A 19,822-nucleotide genomic window follows, 5' to 3' on the forward strand; every position below is an offset into this window, starting at 1 on the left:
TTCGGCATTACTTGCATGGACGGCAGTTTACTGTTGTGACGGATTGCAACTCTTTAAAGTCCTCCCAAAATAAGATTGACCTTAACGATAGAGTACATAGATGGTAGGCTTATTTACAGGCTTTTCAATTCGATATAGTTTATAGAGAAGGCAAACGCATGGCTCATGCGGATTTCTTCTCTCGAAATCCTCTGCCTGATTTGTCAAAACAAGTTAATAAAATTGAAGAGAAACGTGTAAAACTCGCGGAAATATCAGTTGATTGGCTCCTTGCCGAACAACGGCGTGATTCGGAAATTTCGGAAATAGTCACCAAATTACAAAATGGTGAGCTATCGGAAGACCTTTCAAAATCTTACGAAATTAAAGCCGGTACGCTTTATCGAAAAGTACAAAGAAAAGGTGAAACCTTCTGTTTGCCGATTGTACCTAGAGCTTTTCGGTGGTCCGTTATTAACCACGTACATGAGTCTGTGATGCACTCAGGTTGGGATAAAACACTTGATAAGGTCTATGAGTATTACTGGTTTGAGGGTATGTCCAAGTATGTACGTAAATTTGTTGAAAATTGTATTACTTGTAAGCTCTCTAAAACTCACTCAGGTAAAATTCAAGCTGAATTACATCCCATTCCTAAGACCCGCATACCTTGGCATACTGTGCATATAGATATTACAGGTAAATTGAGTGGTAAGAATAATACCAAAGAATATGTTATTGTTATTGTAGACGGCTTTACCAAATACGTTTATCTATATCATACTCGCAAAATTGACTGTAATAGTGTTATTAAAGCCTTAAAGGCTGCAATATTTGTATTTGGGGTCCCCGCTCGAGTGATTGCCGATCAAGGTAGATGTTTTACGGGGAAAGACTTTAAAAACTTTTGTAAATCCTTGAATATTATTTTACATTTAATAGCTACAGGTACCAGTAGGGCAAATGGTCAGGTAGAACGAGTAATGAGTACGTTGAAAAATATGTTCACTGCTGTTGAGTCTAATAATCGCCCATGGCAAGAGGCCATCGGTGAAGTTCAGTTAGCTTTAAATTCAACCGTGAATCGTATTACTAAGTCTAGTGCGCTAGAATTATTAATTGGTAAAAAGGCAAGACCTTATGGATTGTTAATAGATGACAACGAAGAAGAAATTAATATCTCTAATGTAAGACAACGAGCGATTGATAGTATAGAAGAGAATGCAACGTATGAGAAAATTAGATTCAATAAAAATAAAGCTAAAGTCAATAGATTTAAGATAGGAGATCATGTTTTGATTGAAAATGAAGAACGTAATCAGACGAAGCTTGATAGAAAATTCAGAGGTCCATTTGTAGTAACAGAATTACTTGATAATGATAGGTACAAACTAAAATCATTGAATAATAATAGAAGTTTTAAGTATAGTCATGATAAGTTGAGGGAAATGCCTGAGAATTATGTTCCTATTGAGTTGGATGTCTGCTCGGACAATGAAAGTTGTGCCGAAAAGACTGCTGGTGATAGTTCTGAAACAGGGACTACAGTTGAAGTAGAGACCACCAATGACACGGAGCACTGATGGCTGCAGGTCGAGGCCTGAGTTATTTTGTATTTTCGCACATGCATCAGTGTGTAGTCGCAACTGCAAACTAAATTAGTGGCTAATGTTAGTTTGATCAGGGCGCGATGGGCAGCTGATGATGTGGCGGGCAGGTAGTTGTGGCAACTACAGAATGTGTTTGGTACTGTATGTGGCATACAGGGTAGCCTAGAGATAGTGCGAATGTCTATTGGTGGTGCTCAATGAAGTATTTAATTATTAAACGATAAGGAATAACGATTGATGGCTTTTCTATCTCTTGCATACTATGCGATAACTTTCTTGTATAATAAATAATTAGTAGATTTCTGTTATTGGGGAGGACTTCTGAATCTTTCTATGGATGTTACCTATTGTAAAATGTTTTACTATAAGAGAAGTCAATTGAGACCAAAAATTAATACCAATGTAACTGAATATTTTAGATGCACCCGAGGACGTGTGATTGTCAGAATGGCCGTGTCGGAGAATAAAGTACAGCGAAGTATTTTCTGTCAAAGTGATGAGAATATTCTTTAGGATATTTCTATTTTTAGTAATTTTAAGAAATGTACTATTACTTTAATATTTTGTAAAATGTTTTAACGAAATTGTTTTATTGCGGTAGGCTTAGGCCTAGGTAGGCACATGGTGGTCAACGTAGTCGGGATCCCAGGACGATAGAGGTATCATAAAATTAATATGGAAAAGAGAAATATGCAGCAGGCAGACTATTTGAGAATAGTTGGGGAAAAGACAGTCTTGATTTGGAATTGAGATTGAACGGACGTCCTGGTGATCGCGAATTCGTTATTTCCTAAGTCTCGGTCTATCGCAAGATATTTATAATTTTGTTAGCATTCTAAGTTAAATTAATCTTGTACGAGTTTACCTACTCATTCTTGATAATTGATCTTATTGTAATTGGGAATATTAATTAATTGTAATAATAAAAATGGGTAAATCACAAAATGCTGAACCTCTAACAAAAGATCCTGCCTCTCCGACATATATATATATACTAACTGTTACCCGCCCGCTCCGCTGGGCACTTCATAGAATTGTATTTTTAGAGATCTAGACTTGAAATTTAATGGGAGTATTGTTTAGATTTGTACAGATTTCAAATTTCATCAGATTGGTCCGTACCTTTTATCCCTGTGATTATTCTAGCTAATATTCATTGTAAATTTTAATGTGCAATCACTATGACATTCCAGTGGTTTTTTTCCAAAAATGAATAATGACTGAAACGAAGAAAAAAATTTGAAATGATCATTGAAAGTTTCAGTTAAAGTAATTGCGCGTCTCATAAGTGAAGTTGAAATTTGGCTAGCTTAAAGCGTGACGAATTTTGCCGTTAATTTAAATTTCCTCCGTGACATCAATTTTTCATAGAAACTTATTTGTACATGTTTTTAACGAATTCTCTTAGAATAAATAGCCAAATTCCTTTTTCACATCTCAAGTGCTTAGAAAATGCATTCATTTCAATCTGTTACGTTCCCGCGATCCGGTAATAAGAACAATTCATGGGTTATGTGATCAGCAAAAATAAAATGTATGTAAAATTCTTAGTCCGTTGAGTGAATAGCTACATGTAAAGTTAAATTTTGGAAACCTTACAATGACTTTTTTTGCCGCTGCCAAAGAGACGATTGTTGTGAGAAAATATAATTATTAAAAAAGGAAAATATTTAAATCCGTTGGCCTTGGAGGCCATTCCCGTAAGTTCCTGTTTCTCTTGAGATTCTATCAAATTCTATATCTGTAGGAACTGTATTTGAAAAGTATACATTTTTTGACAATTATCACTCCCACACTCTTATATGGGAGAGGAATTTCATAAGATCCTATTCGAGAAAATTTCTACATTATAAACAAAAGGTTTCAACAAAACTTCAAGTCCATAGAAACTTTTGTTTGGAAATGAGAGATTTTCATTGTTAACACCCCCGCAATCCCTTCTAGGGTTAGAATTCGAGAAAATCCATTCTTAGCTGAACTTGACATCATACACGAAGATTCTCACCAAATTTAGAGTCTGTAGAAGTTACAGTTTGGAAATTAAAATTTTAGATTTTAGCACCCATCCCCGCATTAGTTAGTAGTTAGTAGTTAGTAGTTAGTAGCCACTTGATAATTTTTTAATTATATTTAACAAATAAATTTTTTCTGAAAAATTATTTTCAAAAATTGTACTATTAATTTTTTTTAATTTCTACAATTAAATTTTTTTTTCTCATTTTTTGCCATAATTTTTTTTTTTTTTTTTTTTTTTTTTTATTTATTATTATTTAGAGTCGGTTTTAACTGCTGTGGTCATATCGCCGACTTTTATCTGTTGGGAGTGGTACGTTGGGTCTTTTTGGGTTGTGTAAATCTTAACCTACGCGGCAAGGGCCGAATATCAACCAAGTTGGTTTCTAAGACCAGCTTGGGATTCGAACCCACGCCTGGCCGGTAAGTTAGTCCGAGTTCTCTATAGGCCATACGCCTTAGACGACTCGGCTAACGTCACCGGTTTTTGCCATAATTGATTTGTTAAAAAAATTCTAAAAATTATTAAACATTAGCCACTTGATAATTTTTTAATTATATTTAATAAATAAATTTTTTCTGAAAAATTATTTTCAAAAATTGTACTATTAATTTTTTTTAATTTCTACAATTCAATTTTTTTTTCTCATTTTTTGCCATAATTGATTTCTTAAAAAAATTCTAAAAATTATTAAACATCTACTATTATTAAACGGCTTGATTTCTATATTTATTTTATTACAGTAAATTTAAATATTGAATACCCATTAAAAACTTACAAATTCTTATTAATGTCAATATTTTTACTAACGAAATTACTATTATGACAATTTATTATAAGATAAGAATGTATTAATCATAAAAAACTATAAACTTCTGATTAAAACAAGTAATATATTTTTATGAAATAATTTACACAGAGTCAAAACAGAAAATTTGAATTAAAATTTCATTTTTATAAACAATGACGCAATATTATATAATATTTTTCAATTTTTAATGTTAAACTTAAAGGCTTAAAATAAAATAAATCATTATAGCTAATAATAAATTATAATAAAATAATTTTTTAACTGAAAAACTTTTAATAATAATTAGAGGAGACTCTATAGAAGATTTTCAGACCCTTAATCGATCAATGCACCCCATGGACACCGAGTGAATACCCCATAAAGGGCTTTTTTTGACTTATTTGTCACGAATTTGATATTAAAAAATTCAATCTTCGGTGTCCACTCGAGATTAAGAAAGGAAACTCGTGTAAATCGTAGAGTGGGTCCTACAGAAAATTTTCAGGCCCATAATCAATTGATCAACCCCATGGACACCGAGTAACAGCCCTATAAGAGGCGTTTTTTGACTTATTAGTCACAAATTTGACATTTAAAAATTTAATCCTTGGTGTCCACTCGAGATTAAGAAAGGAAACTCATGGAAATCGTAGAGTGGACTCTACAAAAGATTCCCAGGCTCATAATCGATCGATCAACCCCATGGACATCGAGTAACAGCCTCATAAAATCTTCTTTTGACTTATTTGCCAAAAATTTGACATTTAATAATTCATTTCTTGAGGTCCACCGGAGATTAATGAAAGGAACTATAAAAAATTGCAGAGGAGACTCTATAGAAGATTTTCAGACCCATAATCGATCGATCCACACCATAGATACCGAGTAACAGCCCCATAAAGGGCTTTTCTTGACTTATTTGTCACAAATTTGACTATTAAAAATTCAATCCGCGTCCACTCGAGATTAAGAAAAGAAACTCCTAGAAATTATAGAGTTGACTCTACCAAAGATTTCTAGACCCAAAATCAATCGATTAACCTCATGGACACCGAGTTACAGCCCCATAAAAGGCGTTTTTGACTTATTTGACAAAAATTTGACATTTAAAAATTCAATCTTTGGTGTCCACCCGAGATTAAAAAAGGACACTCATGCAATCATAGAGTAGACTCTACAGAAGATTTCCAGACCCATAATCAATCGATCAACCCCATGGACACCGAGTAACAGCCCCATAAAAGGCGTTTTTTGACTTATTTGTCACAAATTTAACATTTAAAAATTCATTTCTTGGGGATCGAGGGAGATTAAAGAAAGGAACTTCGAAAAATTGTAGAGGAGACTCTATAAAATATTTCCGTACCCATAATCGATCGATCTACCCCATAGACAGCGAGTAACAGTTCCATAAAGGGTTTTTTTTTACTTTTTTGTCACAAATTTGACATTTAAAAATTCAATCTTCGGTGTCTACTCGGGATTAAGAAAGGAAACTTCTAGAAATCATAGAGTAGAGTCTACCGAAGATTTCCATACCCATAATTGATCGAACAACCCCATGGACACCGAGTAACAACCCCGTAAAGCGCGTTTTTTAACTTATTTGTCAGAAATTTGACGTTAATAATTCAATTCTCGATGTTCACTGGAAATTAAGAAAGGGAACTCTTCTGGAAATTATAGAGTAGAGTCTACTCTATGATTTCCATAAGTATCCTTTTTTAATCTCGAGTGGACATCGAGGATTTAATTTTTAAGGTAGTAGTCTGGTAACTTGGGTTCAAAAAATCGAAAATTTTTTTTTTGCTTAATTTGAAAGTACAATGTCTTGAGAATATACTGTAAAAATTTCAGACAGAAATTCGAAATATTTCAGGAGTTATAACGAGTTTCCTAGAGCGCCTCGGAGTCCAACCTTTAAGGTCGACCGGCAGCTGCAACCGCTTGAACCCTTCTATTGTTTGCGCGCATTTTTTATACCTGGGTTGACTCTGTTATTCTATTATATATATTTATATATATATATATATATGTCGGAGATAATATCGAGCTGGGTTTTCCTAGAGATAGGGAAATTCCCAATATTTTAGTTTGTCTGTTAGTTTCAAGCAAAATTGTAAAGCATAGAATATTTAATAATTATTTATAACTTAAGCCGATTATAATTTTTATGGTTATGGCGATGGGCTTGAGTCCGGAGTGACAATGGTCACCAAACGTAGCCGAGGTCACAGGATAGAAGTAATAAGTATACAGTTAAAGATATCGACAGACAATGAGGGCTGTCGAAATATTTTTTGAGAGAAGAAGTACTTAGGGTACTGAGACGAGTAGTTCTCGTTGAGCATTGATCAAGTAAAGACCGCATACATCCTGCTGACCCCGGATTCGTTCTCAGACTTATTGCCTAGCGCTTTACTGTAAAATTGTATCTCGATAATTAGTTATTATCCGATTTATTGTATTACGAATATCCGTAGCTGTTGTATTGTTTATACGAGTTAGTGTTATATTTAAATTATTGTCAAATAAATAAATATGACACCGCCAAGCCCACTGAATTCTGACGCCCCTGAAAATGTGACTCCGACATATATATTACATATATGTATATATATATATATATATATATATATATATATATATATATATATATATATATATTTAGGTATATATAATATATATTTATTTTAAAGTATATTTAAGTTAAAATTCACAGTACTCTGTTAGTATTTGATCGCATGTTAACACGTAAGCATCTAAGATGGATAGGAAAGGAAAAAAACGTGGTACGAAAAGTCCTGGAGATCCAGGCATTAAGCGAAAATTTCATGGTAATAGATACACTGCTGAAAAAGATGTAACATTTGTGAGCAAGTCTGCTGAAAAATTAAAAAATGAAGAAGATATTGAAGTAGCCATTGATGAGAGCTCAACGTACGCTCTTTTAAGTTTTACTTTAGTATTCAGTGCTTTAGAAAGTGTTCTGATTTGTAAAGCTTGCAAGAGTGATATAAAATTTCTTAAAAAATCTCAAGTTGGATTGGGATTTAACTTTTGTATAAAGTGTAAGTGCGATGAATTTGCTACCATTAATTCTTGCCCAAAAGTGAGGAATACGTTTGAGGTCAACAGACGTCTTACTTTTGTTATGCGACTACTCGGTGTTCGTTTATCGGGTATAAACATTTTTTGTGCCATGATGGATTTGGGACCAGGGTTAAGTAAGAGCGGATACTACAGTATCCTTGATATAATACATATCGCTGTTAAAAGTGTTACTAAAGTTTTATTTCATAAAGCAGCACAAGAAGAAAAAAAAGAAAATGAACAAGAAGGAAATATTGCAGATGAAATAACAGTTTCGGGTGATGGTTCATGGGCAAAACGTGGCTTTACGTCACTACTAGGTATCGTTTCTTTAATCGAAAAGTACTCTTATAAAGTAATAGACGTTATTGTTAAATCTAAAGTTGGCAAAGCTTGTGAAAAGTGGGTGGGTAAAGAAAATACAGATGAATATTTAGAATGGTACGAGGATCACCAGACTGAGTGTACGGCGAATCACGAAGGAAGTTCTGGTAAGATGGAGGTTGACGGAGTTATTGAAATGTTTCGACGATCCGTTGAAGAGCTCGGTGTAAAATATAAAAAATATATTGGTGATGGGGACTCCAAAACTTATAAAAATTTACTAAAAGCAAATATTTACAATCATGATCCTAAAGTTGAAAAAAATGAGTGCGTTTTACATGTGAAAAAGCGTATGTACAGACAAGTCAAAGAAGCTAAAAAAACTTAAACGCAGCTCCATAAAGCTAAAAAAAAAAAAATAGAAGCTGCTGAAGAAAAATAAAAAAAAAACGAAGAAAAATTATAAAGAAGAAAAAGAAGTTACAGCGAAGAAAGGAGTAACTCCGAAGAAAGGGACGACACCAAAAAAAAACAAGAACACCAAAGAAGGATACCATTGATACCGAGAGCACCAAAGCTACCAAAAGTCTGACACTAACTAATAAATTAATGATCAAACTTAGTACTTATTATGGCTTAGCTATTATGAGAAATGAAGACTCTGTTGAAAATATGAGAAAAGCTATATGGGCAACTTATTATCATTTGATATCAACTAATGAAGAGCCCCAGCATTCTTATTGCCCAGAGGGTCCCAATTCCTGGTGCAAGTATCAAAAATTGAAATCTGAAGGTCATGAAGATACGTTTGTTCATCCACCTGCTTTCGATAAAGACACTGAAAATCTTTTGGAACCAATTTACGAAGATCTGTCATCAAATGATCTTTTGGAAAGATGTTTAGGAAGAAACACACAGAATAATAACGAGGCTTTTAATCATTATGTTTGGAGTTTTGCACCAAAACATATTTTTGTAGGCCAAAAAACGTTAGAAATTGCTGTATTCACTGCAGCATGTATATTTAACGATGGATTTTTCTCAGTACTAAAAATATTGGAAGTCATGGACGTTACGCTCGGCCCGTGCGCTGTAGCGTTTGCAAAATCTTACAATAAATCTCGGATTGCAAAAGCGGAAAATGCCACAGCAATGTCATCGAAAGAAGCTCGAAAGAGTCGAAGAGCGAACAAAGTTGCAGAGAATGATGCCTATGAAGAGGATGAAGGCGTATTATACGCTCCAGGCATAGACGATTGACGTAAGTATAAGTTTACTTATGAAAATTTTTTGTTGAACTTTAAACGCGTTTTTCTCAAAACATTGTTTTTCTGCGTAATTTAAGTAACATAAATGACATAAAAAATTGTTTCTCTCTATATATTAGCATAGATTGTTTATTAGGGTGTTTCAAAAAAAAAAAAAAATTTTTTTTTTAATGGTGTTGAAAAGTTGAAAGTACATTTAAAAACAAAAATTTTGACGCCTATTAGAGCCCTTAATATTAATATTAAGGTTTGCCTCAATTCATTTGTAATTTTTCTATTTAAATAACACGAGAAAACTTTTTTTTTATTTTTGAATTTTAATTACTTCGGAATGGCTTGTTTACGCAATATTCTAGAGAGAGGTCTTATAGGAAATTTCACGCTCTACAAAAAACGTCTGAGGGTCAAAGTTCCGCAGATCAACCGTTTCAAAGATATTTGCAATCAAAAATAACACCAATCAAAAATTTCAAATATTTTCCAATAAAATTGCAAAAAAAAATCATACTTTATATTGATATTTTTTTTTTCTGTAAAATCAATTGAATTCTGATAATTTGAGATTTTAATTTTTTTTTTGCTTATTTACTCCATACGTAACTCACAAAAAGTACAAATACATAAATATAAAGGTTAAAATTATCAAACAAATGATTTTTGGGTCTCTTTTATAACAAATTAATTTTATATTTCATAAAGTTTATAAATTTTTGTAGGATGAAAATGTAAAGTTCCTAATCACACTAACTAAACAAACACTCATCATTGTATTTCATTAAAAATGATAAAAAAATTATAAATATATTAAATCAATTCAATCAACTATAAAATTTGATTAATTTTTTTCATTTAAAAAATATTGAATGAGCTTTATTCAGCTCCGTCGATAAAAGTAGTATATTCGTTTGATTTGAGTAATGTAGTTAGTAAACTCTGTGTTGGTAAGCTTGGTCGTTCAGTACCAATTTCTCTTTGTTGCTCTGCTTTCAATGCTTTGTTCTATCTTCTTGTCATTGTCTTTCTTTATTGATACTGATTGTTATTTAAATTCGCTATATTATTAATTTAATTTGCTTATAATTAAAATACATAAGTTATAAATTTTATGATCACAATGGTGAAAACAGTGTACTTGATTGGTGATGTATTAAGTGAATTTGGTGGAAAAAAATTACCTTCATTAAAAGAGGTTATGTCACTTTTATTTTATTATCTCCAAACGAAAAATTTTTCAGTGAAAGAAAGCATATCAACCACTGTCGACAAAGTTTTCGAAATTTGGTGTGTGGCACAAATCCCGACAAGAGAGAAAAGATCTGCTTTTTTAAAACTAACCTCAAATCACAATTGATAGAGGAAATTACAAAAAAAACTGTTAGAGGAAAAAGTCAAAATCTCAAAAAAAAAATGAATCCCTTTTTCGGGACGAATTAAATAAACTATTTGATATAGCTCATGCTGATGTGCTAAATTTACTGGATAAAGAAAAAAGATTATTTTATTTGGGACAAAAATCTTCCAGTCGACGTGGTTTTATTTCATATAATTCTCAACCAATTCCAGAAGATGTTGAAGATATGGATGTTGATGTAAGCGATGAAAATAATAACTACAGTAATAGTGATAACAATAATGAAGAGAACATTGATATCAATTATAATAACAATAATGATAGTGGTACATTTGATGTCGGAGAGTTCGGCAATGACAATGTTGACTATTCTTGTACAGTTGAGACTGATAATGTTGTTAATCATGAAATATCAAGTTAAACATCTAAGTTATCCCAGAAATCTTTGGAAAGTAATACTTCTCGTATAATCTCTGATTATGAAGATGAAATTCCAAAACAACAAGTTCCTAAAATTGATCTAATGACACCAGAACTTGCTGCGGCTTTGGATAAAGCTAATGTGAGTAGTAGGTCGGCGACTTACATTTTTGGAGCTTTATTATCTAGCCTAAATATTGATGAAATTTTGAAATTCGTTAATAATCAAATAGAAGTAAGATTTTGTTAATCCAGCGCTAAAGAATTATCCACTGATGTTAAAGTGAAACATGAAAATTTATGAAGTTCCGTATAATCATCCATTTTACATTTAATAATTAACCCCGTTGTAAATAAAAATATTGGAAATCAATTTCACATGATTATTACACTCTTAATCATCATTAACGATTACAATTGCAGTTGATAATAATTAATGTTCTTTACTTTGAGGTTGCAATGTAATTAATTTTATTTCGACTTTGAACTTTTTTTGTAGATGGATCATTGTCGTGACGATTACCGTGAACTCCTGCAATTATCATCGATATTTTTGAGTGCTACTACCACAAATATTACATTTAAGCGTCCTGGAGCCGTCCATCATGCAAGGTGGATGGCTAAAGCAATATATAGTTTAAAAATTTTTTTATTTAGAAATGAATTTCATCTTACTAAATCAGAAATAGCTGGATTAAGAGATCTTAGTTTATTTAACATAATATTCCTTTTAAAAGCTTGGTATACTGCGCCGTGCGCTATAGCAGCACCTAATAATAATTTAACTTTAATTAAAGAATTAATTTCATATAAAAAATTTAATAATACTATTTCACGGGTATGCTCAGAAAAATTAGCCGATCACTTGTGGTATTTAAATAACGAGTTGTCTGTTTTATCTTTCTTTGACGAAACTGTTTCAGTTGAAACAAAAAGAAGAATAATTCATGCTTTAAAAAACTGTGAAACCAATAAAACTACAACGAGTCGTTTTATAATCGATAAGAAAAATTTAGAGTCATTATTAAATAAAGATCTTAGTCAATTTGTATCTATGAGATCGATAAATCTGTTTAAATCATTTGATTTGTCGTATGATTTCATTGATGAGGATGTAACTTTGTGGCCTCAGAATCTAAATTACAAAAGAAACTTGGAGTATTTTGAGAAACTTCAAGTTGTAAATGATTTAGCAGAACGCGGCGTGGCATTGATAGAGCAGTATAATCGATGCTTAACGAAAAATGAAGAACAGCTTCAGTATTTATTGCAAGTAGTGACAGAACACAGAAAGGATATCCTAATTGCAATAAAAATAATTTTATAAAACTGTAATATTTTCAAGTTAGAAAAAATTTTATGAATTTTTGTTAAATATTGTTTTTTGTTATAAAGAATTGATTGTTTAATAGAATTTATTAGTATTTGGTAGAAAATAAAATAAATTTGTTATAAAAGAGACCCAAAAATCATTTGTTTGATAATTTTAACCTTTATATTTATGTATTTGTACTTTTTGTGAGTTACGTATGGAGTAAATAAGCAAAAAAAAAAATTAAAATCTCAGATTAACAGAATTCAATTGATTTTACAAAAAAAAAAAATGTCAATATAAAGTATGATTTTTTTTGCAATTTTATGAAAATATTTGAAATTTTTGATTGGTGTTATTTTTGGAACAAAGCATTGAAAGCAGAGCAACAAAGAGAAATTGGTACTGAACGACCAAGCTTACCAACACAGAGTTTACTAACTACATTACTCAAATCAAACGAATATACTACTTTTATCGACGGAGCTGAATAAAGCTCATTCAATATTTTTTAAATGAAAAAAATTAATCAAATTTTATAGTTGATTGAATTGATTTAATATATTTATAATTTTTTTAACATTTTTAATGAAATACAATGATGAGTGTTTGTTTAGTTAGTGTGATTAGGAACTTTACATTTTCATCTTACAAAAATTTATAAACTTTATGAAATATAAAATTAATTTGTTATAAAAGAGACCCAAAAATCATTTGTTTGATAATTTTAACCTTTATATTTATGTATTTGTACTTTTTGTGAGTTATGTATGGAGTAAATAAGCAAAAAAAAAATTAAAATCTCAAATTATCAGAATTCAATTGATTTTACAGAAAAAAAAAATATCAATATAAAGTATGATTTTTTTTTGCAATTTTATTGGAAAATATTTGAAATTTTTGATTGGTGTTATTTTTGATTGCAAATATCTTTGAAACGGTTGATCTGCGGAACTTTGACCCTCAGACGTTTTTTGTAGAGCGTGAAATTTCCTATAAGACCTCTCTCTAGAATATTGCGTAAACAAGCCATTCCGAAGTAATTAAAATTCAAAAATAAAAAAAAAGTTTTCTCGTGTTATTTAAATAGAAAAATTACAAATGAATTGAGGCAAACCTTAATATTAATATTAAGGGCTCTAATAGGCGCCAAAATTTTTGTTTTTAAATGTACTTTCAACTTTTCAACACCATTAAAAAAAAAAAATTTTTTTTTTTTTTGAAACACTCTATTTTTTATACTATCCCGGGAAAAAATGATCAGGACTGATCAGACCTGTTCATATCTGATCAGGCCTGAAATTAGACCCGAGCAGACCTGTTCATATCTGATCAGGCCTGAATTTAGACCTGAGCAGGCCTGTTCATGTATGATCAGGCCTGAAATTATACCTGATCAGACCTGTTCATGCCTGTTCATCCCGAAGCATTAAATACGCTCAGACCTGATCAGACCTGTTCATGCCTGCTCATGTCTGTTCATATGTCTGAAGCGTTAAATACGTTCAGATCTGATCAGACCTGTTCATGCCTGCTCATGTCTGTTCATGTCTGAAGCCTTAAATACGCTCAGACCTGATCAGACCTGTCCATGTCTGATATCTAGCCATCAACACTGAGAGACAATTTTATTTAATAGTAATGAAATTTTATTACTATTTAATAAAACGTTTATTTGGCTAATCCCAAATAAAAATTTATTAAATATTAATTAAATTTCCTTAAATACTAATAAAAATTTTATTAAATACTAATAAATGTTTCTTAGTATGTAATGAATATTTATCTACATGTAATATAAAGAAAATTCATTAATCAACTAACTAACAAGTATTGATCAGTAATTAATTGAATAAATAATTAAGTAAAATTGAATTTTGTCGGAACTATATTTTGAAATACAAAGTCTACAACTGTTGTTATCCGAGTGGATGTTAATTTTTATGCACTTAAATTTAAAAATTTCACAAATGAATCGATAAGAGTTAGACATTATTTAATAAAATGAAAACAGAAGCAGAAAACCAGACAATGTAGGGACGCATTTGTTAAAAATAAAGACTATGATTTCATAAATTCAATCGAATATTTATTTATTTTTATTATTTAAAATCTCTACATGTGATTCGTCATGAAGTAAACAAATAGGTTAGGTTAGGATGTCTTGTTAAAAAATCTTAATACTATTTATTAAAAGACTTTACTGTGAAAATATATTTGAATATATTATAATTAATTGATGAATATTAATTTTTTTTTTTTTTTGAGATTATTTCTTTTAATGACTTAATATTCGTATTAATGACAGCAAACGAAAGCGTCGTTCGTGGTTATTTTAATAAACACATATTAGTATTTAAGAAAATTTTATTAAATACTTATGAAATTTTATTAAATACTAATATAATTTTATTTATATGAAATATAATTTTATTAATATTAACTAAATTTTTTTTCAAGTCCAAATAAACTGTTTTATTACTATTGAATAAAATTCTCTCTCAGTGTAGAACCGTATGTTAATGGAGCGAAAAAAAATACATAGCCGTTCCGAATAAATCACTGTAATATATGATTAATTATTAATAATTAATAAATTAGGTATAGAACTCCGTTAACTATAAGGATAAATCATGTATAAAATTTGAATTACTTGAAGTAGCTCGAAAGATACTCTCAAGTTAAGATGAATCATTTGGTCAAGAGGTAAAGTGTCAGTCTGAAGAGCGCGAGGTGTACGGTTCAAATCCCCGTCGGCACCGATTTTTTTTTTTTTTATGGACCTGATCGAGTCAGACATGAACAGATCTGATCAGACCTGAACATGCCTGGCCAGGTCTGATCAGACCCGGTCATTTTTCATACCTGATCAGACCTGAAGACTCATGCCTGTTCATGTCTGATCAGATCTGATCATTTTTTCCCGGGATATTATTTTATCTTATTTCATTACTAAAATTGGTACTTGTAAGTTGAAAGGGATGTAAAAGGCCATGCAGGCCATACGTTTTATGAAATAAACTACTACTACAACAAGTAATAGCTAATATATAATACTAAATTATTGTGAGTATTATATTTCAATATAATATTAAGTAAAGTATAATTCGTTTCTACTAATAAAAAAAAAAAGAAAAGAATATTAATGTTTAAAAAAAAATCCAATAAAAATTTAAAAATTGAAAAATTTATTACTTAAACTTAATTTTTGAATATAAATATTACAAGAATCGTATGAATTATATAAAAGACGAAAAAAATTAACTTAATATTTTTCGACTTTTTAGATTTTTATGAACAGTGACAATATATCTTATTTACAATGAAATAATTTACAGTTGAATAAATAGTAATTTACAATATAAACAAATATTTACAATCAGTACTGCTTTATAATAGCAGATAAAAGTTTAGCCAAATTAAAAAGGAGGTAAACATTCTCCGTTTGGAAGTCGATCCGTTCCTTTAGGACATTTTGGAATTATATCAGGATCAACCACCTGGGCCATTGGAGCAGGAAGTAACTCTTCAAATTCTTCAATTTGTGCGAATTCATTGAGTTTTTTATCCGTAAGCTCGGTGTCATTTATTTCAATTGGAATGTTATTATAATCATCGTAGTTTTGCTTCGACTGATTCATTAGAATAAAAGCCTTTGCCGGACTGATGGTCAGAGTGATCAAAGTGAATACAAAACACAAGAAGAAGAAATTCGAATTCATATTTGTTGAATAAAATTCACTGACACAATTTGAATATTTTGGATTTTATCAACTGAAAAAGAAAAATCATTTTTATTAAAAAATCGCATCAATTAACTTTCTTCAACAAGAAAGTTATTATAAGAAAACTTTTTATTTCTTCAGATAAAAAAAAATTATTCAAAATTTTCAATAAATTTATTTCCTATTACAACAATACTCATTTTTATCAAAAGAAATTTTTTCTCTCAGTTTAATTATAAAAAAAAAAAACCGAATGATAAATTAATATCTCATGGATAATAGAAAAATAACATAATTCACCCATAAAAATAATGCATCGATTATTGAATAATGAATTATCAAATTTAACGCATTATTCACGCCTCTAGTATCAATATTCATTCAAAGCATAGATAAATTAATTTTCTTACTACGCCGGTCGAAAGTACGGGGTTCCCGCTGCGATTTCACGGCAAAAAGCCCCGCTTTGATGCCGTGGTTGAGTCGCGCATGGGCTCTACGACGGGGAGCCAAAATAATGAATTCATGCACTGACAACGAGACACGAGGCGGCAGAAAGTCTGAAAGTCGGTAGTCGCGTTCTCTTTATATAACTTATGTTTATAAGCCTAACTTTACTTGTAATTGTTATGAATGTATCTGTTTTGTTATGTGTCAATGATTTTAGGTTAAAACTAAGTTAATTATAGATAATAAATATTTATTTTAATGAAATGAGACTTTTTAATATTTAAATTACATAAAAAAACGAGAAATATTTTTTATTCTGATAGATATTTTCAAATAAATAAATTAATTATTGAACAAATAATTATTTGAAAAAATACACTGATAGAAAGGTTTATTTGTATTAAAAAATATTTGTTAATAGTTAACAAATCATTTATTAGAGACCACTTTTTAGTATTAAACAAATATTTCTTAGTATTTAATATGATTTGTTTGTATTTAATAAATCTGATATTCATTTATTAAATATTAATAAATCTTTTTAAATACTAAGAAATATTTGTTAAGGATTAAAAAGTGGTCTCTAATAAATGACTTGTTAAATATTAACAAATATTTTTAACTATAAACAAATCCTTCTATCAGTGTACACAAACAAATTTTTTTCTTATTTTTTTTTTTTCTATGCATTTTACGACTATTATTTCATTTTTCTGTTTTTTTTTTTTTATTCTCAAAATCAGAGTTAATTTATAATATATTTAAAACTTTAAGTTTATTTAATTAAATTAAGATCTTTTCTCAGAAGAAAGTAGTAATATGATAGATTATAAATTAGTATCTTTATTGACAGATGCATTTGATGCCTGCCCCCCCCCCCCCGACCAGCAGCACTCGTTTCGCTCGTGCCGCAAATGTCGGAGGCAGGCATCAATTTTTTTTCAAAGCAATTTTTTGCGTACTTTCGACCGGATAGCAAGAAAAATAGTATACACTACACGGGCAGAAATTTGAGAGCCCTGAACTGCGTGCCATGATGCCACTTCGGCTTCGCCTCCGGCATCATGGCGCGCAGTGCAGGAATCTCAACTTTCTGCCCTAGTAGTGTAATATACTATTAATTAATTGATAAAAACTAATAGTTATTATTCAGGCGCTACAACTGATTAAAATAAGTACTCACTTGTTTGTTGATAACGATAATTAATAAGAAGAAATGTAAACTGAATATTATTTTTCTTAGCTTGTATTAAATATCAACACAGACTTTTTGGTTATGATTAATAGTCGAGCCTCTTTACCTTTAAATACTATTTTTCGTGTTGACTTAACTTTGTAAAAAACAACGTCATATTGTTTTGACGTACATCAGCTAATTATGATAAGAAATAATTTATAAAAGTCATCTATGAATTCGTTACGAAGCAATAATGAATGATTCACAGAGTAATCATTGTTAATCTTATATTTTGTAAGCATTGTCTATGTACCTCCTAATTTACGCAGAGAAGAATCTTTATTATGCAAGAAATTGAATCTTAGATATAGGAGCAATCACGTATTTTGGATAAATTTTAACGATGGCCTTGATTTTGATGTCATTAAATATTGGATAGATATAATCAATATAATACTCTATAAACGTCAGCTGAGCGCACAATTGATATAATAATTAATGACGAAAAGTCGATAATAGTTTTTGAAATCTCGTACGAGCTACATGTCACGTAGGTGCTCCTTTAGTGTTACCCATCTGATGAGTCACGTTTGATTACAATTTAATATGATGATGAAAAAGTAATCGTAACTTACTTAAGTAATTACTACTATGTATATTGACATTCCCGCAATGGTCGAATCATCTCCCAGTGAACACATGACTTCAATATGACGTCATTTATAAGTCATAGGAATGTCACAATATTTTACGTAAATATGACGTAAAATTGACCTGTCTTGTGATCCAATTATGATGTAAAAATATATGATATATTTTTGACATCATACTGATGTAAGTTTATTACTTCTCCATGATGTAACGGAAATGACTTAGATATTACGTACAACTGACATAATATATAAACTACAATATTACGTAACATTAATGCCATCATTGTATGTCATAACGACGTAAGTTTAACATCATGCGTTTACATCAGTGACAAGTCACGGTCTTACGTAATACCGATACCATCTGTGAGTCATTATTTAACATCAATAATTTGTCACAATTGTACATAATACTGACGTAATTTGAAAGTCATTTTCTAAATCAGTGACAAACGATTATTTTCCATAATATTGATAAAATTTGGGGGATGTATTTTTTTAATATTATCGATTGATCAAAATTTATCAAATATAAAACTTCTTCAACAAGATGTCTAATTTACAATTAATCGCTAAATATTAATGAAAATTGGTTTAAAATTTAGTAAGAATCAGGAAGAGGTAAACAGCTGATTTAAGCTGGTACCTTGCAAATTTAAGTCCGCTCTTAATAACAAAAATTTATAATTTATAATATTAATGAATATATCTAACATATTAGCAAATAACATACAAAATATTTTTCATTTACGTTTTTAAGAAAAAAACATACAAATTAAATACATGTGGGATATAAACTTTTTATATCTTTGCTTGTATGTTTCCATACACTGCAGAAAAAAATCTTGACTCAAAGGTAAATTTCTTTGGACTAAGAATATATTAGAGATGACTGAACATTTCGTGAATGAAGTCAAAATTTCTTGACACTAAAACACTTCTTGCTCCAATATAACTTCGGCCTCCGTCAAAATTTTCTTGATGCAAGAAATACTTTTTTTTCGTTGCATATGTTTCTCACTTATATTTTTTCCATGAATTTAGGTACTTTTATCCATTGTAAAAATATTTTCGACTTCATTCAGTATAAATGATTTGGTGTGAAACTGATAACAAAATACCGAGTTCAATTTATGTGGCATGAACTCTAAATTTTTAAACCGTCAAGCGAGTAAACATATAATTTCTTATGATTTCGCGTCAAGAAATTAAATGTCAGTCATTTAAATATTGCACTATTACTTGAAAAATAATTTTCTGACATTAGTGCTGCTACTTATGAAACATTGTATTTGAAATAATTCAAACAGTTCCATGATTGTTATTGACGAGACTAATAGTATTTTACACAGTAAAAAATTTTGCGTCATTGCGTCAAAAACTTTAGTGTTAAAAATTTTTGTGTTAAATATTTAACTTTTTTAAGTGTAAATTTAACATTTATTGTGTTAAATCAACATAAAAAAATGTTAAATATTTAACATAAAAATTTTTAACACAAAAATTTTTGACACAATGACGCAAAATTTTTTTACTGTCTACATCAAGTTTCATAATGTTGTTAGTATGTTAAATTAAAGAAATTCAAATTTCGAAAAAAATTGAAATTAAAAATAAAAAAAAAAATAGAAAAAAATTGTATACTTAAAAGAGTTG

General features: G+C 30.0%; 1 protein-coding gene and 1 long non-coding RNA gene across 2 annotated transcripts in view; one reads left to right on the forward strand and one right to left on the reverse strand.

Annotated features, from left to right (window-relative positions):
- The first annotated feature begins 15,659 nt into the window (after nt 1-15,659).
- The window catches only part of LOC123265868 (probable cytosolic iron-sulfur protein assembly protein Ciao1), a 69,417-nt gene continuing 65,254 nt past the window's right edge, over nt 15,660-19,822 (forward strand). Inside the window, exon 1 of the mRNA XM_044729822.1 lies at nt 15,660-15,681. The gene's annotated coding sequence lies outside the window, so the exon portion shown is untranslated. The remainder of the gene's footprint in view (nt 15,682-19,822) is intronic.
- LOC123265885 lies at nt 15,744-18,167 on the reverse strand. The gene is made up of 2 exons (XR_006509688.1): nt 17,520-18,167; nt 15,744-15,935 (listed from the first exon to the last, which is right to left on the reverse strand). It is a non-coding gene; the product is annotated as an uncharacterized LOC123265885 (long non-coding RNA).

Source organism: Cotesia glomerata, linkage group LG5 (assembly GCF_020080835.1).
Source record: "Cotesia glomerata isolate CgM1 linkage group LG5, MPM_Cglom_v2.3, whole genome shotgun sequence".
NCBI lineage: Eukaryota > Metazoa > Arthropoda > Insecta > Hymenoptera > Braconidae > Cotesia > Cotesia glomerata.